Consider the following 9780-nt stretch of genomic DNA (forward strand, 5'->3'; position numbering starts at 1 on the left):
TCTCTCCACCTAAAGAAAGCCTGTGGCCCAGACAACATCAAAAATGAAATGCTCAAGTTCAGCAATATGGAGATGCAGGGTGCGGTACTCAAATTATTCAACATCATATTACGTTCAGGCTGTTTTCCCGATATCTGGTGCCAAGGACTAATCTCCCCCATATATAAAAGCGGAAACAAATCAGACCCAAATAACTACCGCGGCATCTGTGTCAACAGTTGTCTAGGGAAGTTATTCTGCAGTATTCTAAATAGTAGATTACTTGATTTTCTTAACAAACATAATATCCTCAGAAAAAACCAAATAGGCTTTCTTCCAAAACACCGCACCGCGGACCATATCTATACCCTTCACACCCTCATTGAAAAACATATACACCAAACAAAAAATGGGAAAATATTCGCCTGTTTCATCGACTTCAAGAAAGCCTTTGACTCTATATGGCACGAAGGGCTCTATTATAAACTTCTTCAATGTGGAATAGGGGGCAAAGTCTATGACCTTATTAAATCAATGTATCTGAAAAACAAATGCGGGGTCAAAATTGGAGACAAACGCACCGATTTCTTCACCCAGAGAAGAGGCGTCCGGCAGGGCTGCAATTTGAGCCCGACCCTGTTCAACATATACATAAATGAATTAGCAGACATGCTGGAGCAAAGCGAGTCACCAGGTCTCCGTCTCCTAGATGGAGAAGTGAAATCCCTGTTCTATGCGGACGACCTGGTTCTGCTGTCTCCCACAGAACAGGGATTACAGCAACAACTAGACCTACTCGACAAATACTGCCAAAATTGGGCTCTAACAGTAAATCTAAAGAAAACCAACATCATGATTTTTCAAAAAGGCCCAGATGTCAGGAAAACAAATACCAGTTTACCCTCAGTGATATCACTATAGGACACACTATGAGCTACACCTACCTTGGTCTAACTATTACAGCATCAGGGAGCTTCAGCATAGCAGTGAATGCACTAAAAGAAAAAGCCCGAAGAGCCCTATATGCAATAAAAAGAAAATTCTACAACATCCAAATCCCAATCAAAATCTGGCTCAAAATATTTGACAGCATAATCCTGCCCATTGCACTGTACGGTAGTGAAGTATGGGGCCCGCTAAATCACCAAAGCTACACTAAATGGGAAAAACACACAATAGAAGCCCTACATGCAGAATTCTGCCGAAGCATCCTTCGCACCCAAAGGAAAACGCCAACAAATGCATGCAGAGCCGAACTAGGCAGATACCCACTGATAATAAACATCCAAAAACGAGCACTAAACTTCCTAAATCACCTCAAATCTAGCTCCCCAGACACCCTTCATTTCAAAGCCTTTCAGACCCAAGAGCTAAACCCAGAAAAGAGTCCCCTGAGTCAGCTGCTACGGAAACTAAGTACTCAGCCGGACCCTGACCAGCCCCAGACCAACACAGCCGCCCAAACACCAATCCGAGTGAACCAAATCATTAAAAAATGCAAAGAAACCTACCTGGAACATTGGAACAAAATAACCGAAAGCCAAAGCAGATTAGAATGTTACCGGGCCCTAAAAAGAGAATATAAACTGGCAGACTACCTCACGACCATCAGAGACACAAAACAGAGACAGACCCTCACCAGGTACAGACTAAGCGACCACCAACTGGAAATTGAAAAAGGCAGATACAAGAAATCCTGGCAGCCTAGAGAGAATAGAATATGCGATCAATGTCTGGCTGGCGAGGTTGAAACAGAAATGCATTTCCTCCTAAAATGCGAAAAATTCAACACATCAAGAAACATATTATTCAACAAGCTAAGCCAAACAACCCCAGATTTCAAGGAATTGGATGATCTGTCAAAATTGAGATTAGTCCTAGGAGAAGGAGACAGACCATACCTTGGGGCCAAATATGTAACAACATGTCACAACCTGAGGACTGTTTAAAATTAAGACTGTTTAAAATTAATATTGAACGTACCAAATGAAGTACAAAGACTGTTTAAAATTAATATTGTTTAAAAGTAATATTGTATGTACCCAACAAATGTCAAATCGATTGACACCTACAGAATGTTGGAAAACTGTACCTTTTTGCTATGTAAGCTTTGGCAATATGGTTCTCTGTAAACTTTCATGCCAATAAAGCATTTTAATTGGAATTGGAATTGGAGAGAGAGAGAGACAGCCTGGGGAGAGAGAGAGAGAGAGAGAGACAGCCTGGGGAGAGAGAGAGAGAGAGAGAGACAGCCTGGGGAGAGAGAGAGAGAGAGAGAGAGAGACAGCCTGGGGAGAGAGAGAGAGAGAGAGAGAGAGACAGCCTGGGGAGAGAGAGAGAGAGACAGCCTGGGGAGAGAGAGAGAGAGAGAGAGAGAGACAGCCTGGGGAGAGAGAGAGAGAGACAGACAGCCTGGGGAGAGAGAGAGAGAGACAGCCTGGGGAGAGAGAGAGAGAGAGAGAGACAGCCTGGGGAGAGAGAGAGAGAGAGAGAGAGACAGCCTGGGGAGAGAGAGAGAGAGAGAGAGACAGCCTGGGGAGAGAGAGAGAGAGAGAGAGACAGCCTGGGGAGAGAGAGAGAGAGAGAGAGACAGCCTGGGGAGAGAGAGAGAGAGAGAGACAGCCTGGGGAGAGAGAGAGAGAGAGAGAGAGACAGCCTGGGGAGAGAGAGAGAGAGAGAGAGAGACAGCCTGGGGAGAGAGAGAGAGAGAGAGAGACAGCCTGGGGAGAGAGAGAGAGAGAGAGAGACAGCCTGGGGAGAGAGAGAGAGAGAGAGAGACAGCCTGGGGAGAGAGAGAGAGAGAGAGAGACAGCCTGGGGAGAGAGAGAGAGAGAGAGAGACAGCCTGGGGAGAGAGAGAGAGAGAGAGAGACAGCCTGGGGAGAGAGAGAGAGAGAGAGAGACAGCCTGGGGAGAGAGAGAGAGAGAGAGAGACAGCCTGGGGAGAGAGAGAGAGAGAGAGAGACAGCCTGTGGAGAGAGAGAGAGAGACAGCCTGGGGAGAGAGAGAGAGAGACAGCCTGGGGAGAGAGAGAGAGAGACAGCCTGGGGAGAGAGAGACAGCCTGGGGAGAGAGAGAGAGAGACAGCCTGGGGAGAGAGAGAGAGAGACAGCCTGGGGAGAGAGAGAGAGAGACAGCCTGGGGAGAGAGAGAGAGAGACAGCCTGGGGAGAGAGAGAGAGAGACAGCCTGGGGAGAGAGAGAGAGAGACAGCCTGGGGAGAGAGAGAGAGAGACAGCCTGGGGAGAGAGAGAGACAGCCTGGGGAGAGAGAGAGACAGCCTGGGGAGAGAGAGAGACAGTCTGGGGAGAGAGAGAGACAGCCTGGGGAGAGAGAGAGACAGCCTGGGGGGAGAGAGAGATAGAGACAGCCTGGGGAGAGAGAGAGAGACAGCCTGGGGAGAGAGAGAGAGAGACAGCCTGGGGAGAGAGAGAGAGAGACAGCCTGGGGAGAGAGAGAGAGAGACAGCCTGGGGAGAGAGAGAGAGAGACAGCCTGGGGAGAGAGAGAGACAGCCTGGGGAGAGAGAGAGACAGCCTGGGGAGAGAGAGAGACAGTCTGGGGAGAGAGAGAGACAGCCTGGGGAGAGAGAGAGACAGCCTGGGGGGAGAGAGAGAGAGAGACAGCCTGGGGAGAGAGAGAGACAGCCTGGGGAGAGAGAGAGAGAGAGAGACAGCCTGGGGAGAGAGAGAGAGAGAGAGAGACAGCCTGTGGAGAGAGAGAGAGAGACAGCCTGGGGAGAGAGAGAGAGAGACAGCCTGGGGAGAGAGAGAGAGAGACAGCCTGGGGAGAGAGAGACAGCCTGGGGAGAGAGAGAGAGAGACAGCCTGGGGAGAGAGAGAGAGAGACAGCCTGGGGAGAGAGAGAGAGAGACAGCCTGGGGAGAGAGAGAGAGAGACAGCCTGGGGAGAGAGAGAGAGAGACAGCCTGGGGAGAGAGAGAGAGAGACAGCCTGGGGAGAGAGAGAGAGAGACAGCCTGGGGAGAGAGAGAGAGAGACAGCCTGGGGAGAGAGAGAGACAGCCTGGGGAGAGAGAGAGACAGCCTGGGGGAGAGAGAGAGAGAGACAGCCTGGGGAGAGAGAGAGACAGCCTGGGGAGAGAGAGAGAGAGAGAGACAGCCTGGGGAGAGAGAGAGAGAGAGAGACAGCCTGGGGAGAGAGAGAGAGAGAGAGACAGCCTGGGGAGAGAGAGAGAGACAGCCTGGGGAGAGAGAGAGAGAGAGACAGCCTGGGGAGAGAGAGAGAGAGACAGCCTGGGGAGAGAGAGAGACAGCCTGGGGAGAGAGAGAGACAGCCTGGGGAGAGAGAGAGACAGCCTGGGGAGAGAGAGAGACAGTCTGGGGAGAGAGAGAGACAGCCTGGGGAGAGAGAGAGACAGCCTGGGGGGAGAGAGAGAGAGAGACAGCCTGGGGAGAGAGAGAGACAGCCTGGGGAGAGAGAGAGAGAGAGAGACAGCCTGGGGAGAGAGAGAGAGAGAGAGACAGCCTGGGGAGAGAGAGAGAGAGAGAGAGACAGCCTGGGGAGAGAGAGAGAGAGAGACAGCCTGGGGAGAGAGAGAGAGAGACAGCCTGGGGAGAGAGAGAGACAGTCTGGGGAGAGAGAGAGACAGCCTGGGGAGAGAGAGAGACAGTCTGGGGAGAGAGAGAGACAGCCTGGGGAGAGAGAGAGACAGCCTGGGGGGAGAGAGAGAGAGAGACAGCCTGGGGAGAGAGAGAGACAGCCTGGGGAGAGAGAGAGAGAGAGAGACAGCCTGGGGAGAGAGAGAGAGAGAGAGACAGCCTGGGGAGAGAGAGAGAGAGAGAGACAGCCTGGGGAGAGAGAGAGAGAGAGAGAGACAGCCTGGGGAGAGAGAGAGAGAGAGACAGCCTGGGGAGAGAGAGAGAGAGACAGCCTGGGGAGAGAGAGAGACAGCCTGGGGAGAGAGAGAGACAGTCTGGGGAGAGAGAGAGACAGCCTGGGGAGAGAGAGAGACAGCCTGGGGGAGAGAGAGAGAGAGACAGCCTGGGGAGAGAGAGAGACAGCCTGGGAGAGAGAGAGACAGCCTGGGGAGAGAGAGAGAGAGAGACAGCCTGGGGAGAGAGAGAGAGAGAGAGACAGCCTGGGGAGAGAGAGAGAGAGAGAGACAGCCTGGGGAGAGAGAGAGAGAGAGAGACAGCCTGGGGAGAGAGAGAGAGAGAGAGACAGCCTGGGGAGAGAGAGAGAGAGAGAGACAGCCTGGGGAGAGAGAGAGAGAGAGAGACAGCCTGGGGAGAGAGAGAGAGAGAGAGACAGCCTGGGGAGAGAGAGAGAGAGACAGCCTGGGGAGAGAGAGAGAGAGAGAGAGACAGCCTGGGGAGAGAGAGAGAGAGAGACAGCCTGGGGAGAGAGAGAGAGAGAGACAGCCTGGGGAGAGAGAGACAGCCTGGGGAGAGAGAGAGACAGCCTGGGGAGAGAGAGAGACAGGCTGGGGGGAGAGAGAGAGAGAGACAGCCTGGGGGGGGGAGAGAGAGAGAGAGAGACAGCCTGGGGAGAGAGAGAGAGAGAGAGAGACAGCCTGGGAGAGAGAGAGAGAGAGAGAGAGAAATGGTTTGACCACGAATGCAAAAATGCCAGAAAAGACCTGAGAAAAATATCAAACCAAAAGCATCGCCAACCAAACAATCCGGACCTACGCACTAGATACAATGAAACCCTCAAAAGATATAAACACACCATTAGGAACAAAACACAAAACTATACCCACAAAATACTCGAAGAAATTGAAAACTCCACCAACCCAAAACAATTCTGGGAAATGTGGAATAACCTGAGTACAACACAATTGCAAGCATTACCATCCAAGATGGCGACATCTGGAGAACACATTTTGAAAACCTCTACAAAGACATCCCAATAAACGAAACAAACCCAAGTCAACATCAGGTCACAGAAAAACTCCACACATTAGAAGCAACAATTAAAGACAACCAAAACCCTCTAGACTCCCCAATCACATGGAAAGAACTGGCCACAAAAACAAAATCTCTCCACCTAAAGAAAGCCTGTGGCCCAGACAACATCAAAAATGAAATGCTCAAGTTCAGCAATATGGAGATGCAGGGTGCGGTACTCAAATTATTCAACATCATATTACGTTCAGGCTGTTTTCCCGATATCTGGTGCCAAGGACTAATCTCCCCCATATATAAAAGTGGAAACAAATCAGACCCAAATAACTACCGCGGCATCTGTGTCAACAGTTGTCTAGGGAAGTTATTCTGCAGTATTCTAAATAGTAGATTACTTGATTTTCTTAACAAACATAATATCCTCAGAAAAAACCAAATAGGCTTTCTTCCAAAACACCGCACCGCCGACCATATCTATACCCTTCACACCTTCATTGAAAAACATATACACCAAACAAAAAATGGGAAAATATTCGCCTGTTTCATCGACTTCAAGAAAGCCTTTGACTCTATATGGCACGATGGGCTCTATTATAAACTTCTTCAATGTGGAATAGGGGGCAAAGTCTATGACCTTATTAAATCAATGTATCTGAAAAACAAATGCGGGGTCAAAATTGGAGACAAACGCACCGATTTCTTCACCCAGAGAAGAGGCGTCCGGCAGGGCTGCAATTTGAGCCCGACCCTGTTCAACATATACATAAATGAATTAGCAGACATGCTGGAGCAAAGCGAGTCACCAGGTCTCCGTCTCCTGGATGGAGAAGTGAAATAATCCCTGTTCTATGCGGACGACCTGGTTCTGCTGTCTCCCACAGACAGGGATTACAGCAACAACTAGACCTACTCGACAAATACTGCCAAAATTGGGCTCTAACAGTAAATCTAAAGAAAACCAACATCATGATTTTTCAAAAAAGGCCCAGATGTCAGGAAAACAAATACCAGTTTACCCTCAGTGATACCACTATAGGACACACTATGAGCTACACCTACCTTGGTCTAACTATTACAGCATCAGGGAGCTTCAGCATAGCAGTGAATGCACTAAAAGAAAAAGCCCGAAGAGCCCTATATGCAATAAAAAGAAAATTCTACAACATCCAAATCCCAATCAAAATCTGGCTCAAAATATTTGACAGCATAATCCTGCCCATTGCACTGTACGGTAGTGAAGTATGGGGCCCGCTAAATCACCAAAGCTACACTAAATGGGAAAAACACACAATAGAAGCCCTACATGCAGAATTCTGCCGAAGCATCCTTCGCACCCAAAGAAAAACGCCAACAAATGCATGCAGAGCCGAACTAGGCAGATACCCACTGATAATAAACATCCAAAAACGAGCACTAAACTTCCTAAATCACCTCAAATCTAGCTCCCCAGACACCCTTCATTTCAAAGCCTTTCAGACCCAAGAGCTAACCCAGAAAAGAGTCCCCTGAGTCAGCTGCTACTGAAACTAAGTACTCAGCCGGACCCTGACCAGCCCCAGACAACACAGCCGTCCAAACACCAATCCGAGTGAACCAAATCATTAAAAAATGCAAAGAAACCTACCTGGAACATTGGAACAAAATAACTGAAAGCCAAAGCAGATTAGAATGTTACCGGGCCTAAAAAGAGAATATAAACTGGCAGACTACCTCACGACCATCAGAGACACAAAACAGAGACAGACCCTCACCAGGTACAGACTAAGCGACCACCAACTGGAAATTGAAAAAGGCAGATACAAGAAATCCTGGCAGCCTAGAGAGAATAGAATATGCGATCAATGTCTGGCCGGCGAGGTTGAAACAGAGATGCATTTCCTCCTAAAATGCGAAAAATTCAACACATCAAGAAACATATTATTCAACAAGCTAAGCCAAACAACCCCAGATTTCAAGGAATTGGATGACCTGTCAAAATTGAGATTAGTCCTAGGAGAAGGAGACAGACCATACCTTGGGGCCAAATATGTAACAACATGTCACAACCTGAGGACTGTTTAAAAATTAAGACTGTTTAAAATTAATATTGAACGTACCAAATGAAGTACAAAGACTGTTTAAAATTAATATTGTTTAAAAGTAATATGTATGTAACCAACAAATGTCAAATCGATTGACACCTGCAGAATGTTGGAACACTGTACCTTTTTGCTATGTAAGCTTTGGCAATATGGTTCTCTGTAAACTTTCATGCCAATAAAGCATTTGAATTGATTGAATTGAATTGAATTGAATTGAATTGAGAGAGAGACAGCCTGGGGAGAGAGAGACAGCCTGGGGAGAGAGAGAGAGAGACAGCCTGGGGAGAGAGAGAGAGAGACAGCCTGGGGAGAGAGAGAGAGAGACAGCCTGGGGAGAGAGAGAGAGAGACAGCCTGGGGAGAGAGAGAGAGAGACAGCCTGGGGAGAGAGAGAGAGACAGCCTGGGAGAGAGAGAGAGACAGCCTGGGGAGAGAGAGAGAGAGACAGCCTGGGGAGAGAGAGAGAGAGACAGCCTGGGGAGAGAGAGAGAGAGACAGCCTGGGGAGAGAGAGAGAGAGAGACAGCCTGGGGAGAGAGAGAGAGAGACAGCCTGGGGAGAGAGAGAGAGAGAGAGAGAGAGACAGCCTACGCACCCTACAGGAAAACACGGCTTGGGCGGTGAGCAGGATGGCAGAAAAGGCCAGCAGGGAATTCCCCGAGGCGCGGATCGTGATCTCCACACTACTGCCCAGAAAGGACACCCCAGCCTATATAATCCACAACACCAACAGGGAGATCGACACGAGATGTTCTGTCCTCCCCAACGTCTCCCTGGCCCATCATCCAAACATCAACACAAGGGACCTCTATGACGAAATACATCTACTCAAACAGCGGATGTGGGTCTTCGCAAGAAACCTCATAAACACTGCCAAAAGACGCAGCCCTCCCACCCCCCCCTACCATTGGGAGCCCAAACAGGACCACCAATGTCCCCCACCCCCCTTTACAAAACCGACAACAGAACCGTGCTTTTATACCTGACCCAAGACCCCCCTCTAGACCACAGACTGTAGACCAAGAACTGAGAAAGATCATGACGATGCTGAACAGCCTGATAGAAAGCCGGAGAAATTATTAATATTGTTATTTATCATTATCATTATTGTTATCTTATCAGTATTATTACTATTATTAGATAGATATATGTGCATGCCTCATGAAATTTATACTAAATCATCACTTAGCATTATAGAAAATAGTGTTTCCACACTCATCCCACAAAATAGGTCCATTTTATTTCGTTTTATTGAACTATATAAATGCGTTCTTTCCACATAAGCTGCTGGAATATCCAGGGCCTCCGCTCCTCAACTTTTGGGATGAAGAGTACAGACCCTGAATTCCTAAAAGCTATAAAAGACATTGATATAATTGTGTTAACAGAAACATGGTGCCAAAAGGACATGCCGACCCACTGTCCCCCAATGTACCATGAAATCATTGTGCCCTCAGTAAAGAACACTAAAACACGCAAGGGCAGAACCTCCGGGGGAATATTGGTGTGGTATAAGGGAGAACTGGACAAACACATCTCACCGGTAAAACAGGGGAAATCACACGTATGGCTAAAACTAGATAAAAATATAGGAATAGCAAAAAAAGATGTTTACTTATGTGCGATCTACATACCTCCAATAGATTCGCCATATTTCGAAGAGGAGTTATTTGATACTCTCCACATGGAAATCAGCCATTTCCAGGCCCAAGGAAAGGTGATAATATGTGGGGACCTAAATGCAAGGACTGGTTGTGAACCTGACTTCATAGACCCACAGGGAAACAACCATGTGTTTGGCCAGACCCCTTTAGATGTCACACCAGCCATCGCAAATCGGAACAACCTTGATCGTGAA

This window comes from Somniosus microcephalus, unplaced genomic scaffold, assembly GCF_052327205.1.
Source record: "Somniosus microcephalus isolate GS21.2 unplaced genomic scaffold, FLI_Smic_1.0 unresolved_chr8, whole genome shotgun sequence".
Lineage (NCBI taxonomy): Eukaryota > Metazoa > Chordata > Chondrichthyes > Squaliformes > Somniosidae > Somniosus > Somniosus microcephalus.